This window comes from Neophocaena asiaeorientalis, unplaced genomic scaffold (genome assembly GCF_003031525.2).
Source record: "Neophocaena asiaeorientalis asiaeorientalis breed wild unplaced genomic scaffold, Neophocaena_asiaeorientalis_V1.1 scaffold82, whole genome shotgun sequence".
Classification (NCBI taxonomy): domain Eukaryota; kingdom Metazoa; phylum Chordata; class Mammalia; order Artiodactyla; family Phocoenidae; genus Neophocaena; species Neophocaena asiaeorientalis.
This window is the reverse complement of record NW_020173068.1, coordinates 5,248,048-5,251,234: the sequence shown is the minus strand read 5'-3', so window position 1 is coordinate 5,251,234 and position 3,187 is coordinate 5,248,048.

The window sequence follows — 3,187 nt, the reverse complement described above, 5'->3', positions numbered from 1 at the left end:
CTATAGGAAGAACTATGTTTAAGAATGTCTATCTAAAAATAGTGTCTCCAGATTTTGGGAACTTGAAATTCTAGTGTTGTGACCTTTTAAGTGATCTGTTCTGTATTTGTCTTTGAAATCTCTTATTGTTACTTTAACTGAGTAACTATTGTTTCACAGTGATCTATGATCCTATCTGACTGAGTATTCTAAATCCTTTTGATATTTTTTTGACAACACTTCCAAAATTAAATTCTAATGAAGTCCTTTTGACCTCTAGCTAACTTTGGGATGCTTCAAAGGGCTCCTGAAACATCCCAAAGAGGATATTAAACTAATTAAGTTCATTTGGTATGTTAAATTACATGGGAAGTATTGTCAAATGAGTAATAAATCCTCTTAGGTTATATTGTTTGGTAAATGTTACTAATATAGATATTCTAGAAATTATGTGGAGTTCCTAAATATGTTCTGATATGTCCTGGTAAAATGTTGTCAATCATAATTCTAGTTATTACCTGCAAGTGTTGTATGTCACAGCAGTAACCGAGTTTCTTTGTTGATTGAATCGTAATCAGTTTTTTTTTTTCTCTCTGCCTTCTTAAGTCTTTTTGCCGTTCATAGACACTTATGGTTTCACTCTAATGCCTTAGCAAAAATGCCTCATCTTCAAGAAGATTTATAGAAAGGACTTTTGGATAAATACAAGTTTCTGACTTTCAGACCATAATGCTGAACTGGGTAAGAAATTGAAGAATTCAAATGGGAAACCTGATGGCTTTATAAAACTGTTAACAAAAAGGATTATCTACATAGGACTGAGTGAACTGGTGAATATGGTTATAATTTTTATGGTTTCTATCTGAAAATTTACTGGTTTGAATCTGTGTTTTCCAGGTATAAGGAAAACCTTCCCCTCAAACTCATTATGACTTACAGTAATTTGGTAAATTGTACCTTTGTAAGCAGAAGTGAAACATTTATCTTTTCTGTCCATCTGTTCCCTCCAGAGATTGGAAGCTATTAGGTTCCCAGCAGCTTTAACAGATAAATTAGGAAGGCTACCTCACTAACACTTACAGAAATCTTAAAGTATTTTGGGGACCTTGAAAAGGGAGAAATTCACCTAGATCTGTCAGGCGAAATCTGTGACAAGACCTTGGCATGACTTTCCTAGCCCTGAGAGGTCTTTTAATAGTTCAGTCTGAGACTTCTTACAAAAGTTTCAGCAAAGCAAAAAAAAAAAAAAAAGGCCTATATGATCAATCATAGTTTATATAAATCATCAGATCAAGTTTATTGAGACCAGACTTATTTTGCAAAAAATTAGTCTTAATTTGGTTATATTTGATAAAAATGAGGGTAATTTTAGAGAGAAAAAAAGATTATGTTTCAGCGAACATTAAATTCCGGTTTTGTTAATGGAGGTCTGTATTTACTAAGGCTCACCTCAAAACAATGCTCCAACAGAGGAGAAACTACACGCCTACTAGAACACGAAGAAGACAACATCAGAAGTGGACAGCTAGCCCAAGATCCTCGACCTGACTCATATTATAATGTTTTCTTGACTTCTTGGACCTTTGCATATGAATCACATGTATTTCTACCATGGGCACCGTCTTATGCTAGTCTTAAAAATCAGTCCAGTTGTTGGGTTTGTGGCCAGTTACCTGTGTCTAGCACTTCTGGGTTACCTTGATGGATTTCTCCACTCCAAGGGTCTAACTGGTTGGCTCTTAGGAATTTATTTTAAAAGAAAAACTTTTAGTCCTGTCCAAGCCACTGATATTGATATTACTAGATGGAATCCCCTCACCTGGCCAATTAATAATGTCTGCTCTGACCCTGGCCATAAATATGAATTTTCCTCTATTACTCAAGCTCAATCAAAGCAACAAGCAACATTTCAGCCAAGGAATAAAATCTCCCACAATTATGGGTTGGATTTACGTAGTTAACACCAGGCTATGGTAATTTAAGTTTAAAGGCTCCTCTGTGTTGGGAACAATTAAATCATACTAAGGATAGTAACACTAGGAAACTGGGCTGGGTGCCTTATGGACAGTGCCAATACATAATTTCCCTTAAAGATAAGGATTGGTACAGAGCAGGCTAAGTCAGATGACCTGGGATATACTGGGCTGCACCTAATGGAGGTTCTTAAGTGCTTACTTATGACCTTACTAATACTGCTAGCTATATTATCTTATTTTATTTTTTTTGCGGTACGCGGGCCTCTCACTGTCGTGGCCTCTCCCGTTGCGGAGCACAGGCTCCAGACGCGCAGGCTCAGCGGCCATGGCTCACGGGCCCAGCCGCTCCGCGGCATGTGGGATCTTCCCGGACCGGGGCACGAACCCGTGTCCCCTGCATCGGTAGGCGGACTCTCAACCACTGCGCCACCAGGGAAACCCTATATTATTTTTATATTGCCTGTTTTACAGAATTGTTGTTTGTTTCATTACCAAATGTATGACTGAGTCTCTGATAAAATGATGATATAGTCCCCTATGAGATCAATGATTGTAATAGTGTAACACTAGATATGAGAAGAAGCAACAAGAGGGAATATTTTCCTTGCCTCTGCAAGGATTAGGTCAATGGCCATTGCAGCCACTGACCTTCAACACACTCTGAAAGGAGTTCGGGGTGGAGATCAGGAAGGAGGCGCTCTGTGCTGTGGGAAAACTAGCAGAACAGGCCTTCAGATAGTTAGACACTTTCAGCAAAAGATTTTATGAGCCCAGAATCTTGCATCTTCTCATATCTAGAAAAGCACTAGAATCATTAATGGTGACATCTGCTTTGCCCATTAAGGAGAGAAATGCAATTGAAAGTCAAAATGGAGTATCTGTGGTTCAGACATCCAAAGTAATACTGGGTGGCATTATGGGCATGATTTCAGACAAGTCCTTGTATTGCTAAGAACTTGAGTTTTCTGAGCTGTGTCAGACTTAGGAGGCCGCCAGCCATTCTCGAAATGATGTCTGCTGCTGGCAGCTCTTAGCTGCAACCTTATGGTTTCAAGGTCTCCTCTCGTAACTATTACATTTTTAGAAAATGAAATTGCTTTAGATCAGATATTAGTAGAAAAAGATGTATAGTGGCCAATAGCTCCTGTTATGTATATGTTGATACCACATTGGGAGTAAAAACCGACAGATAAAAGTAAACAACTTTTGGCTACAAGTCTCCCCAGAGTGCG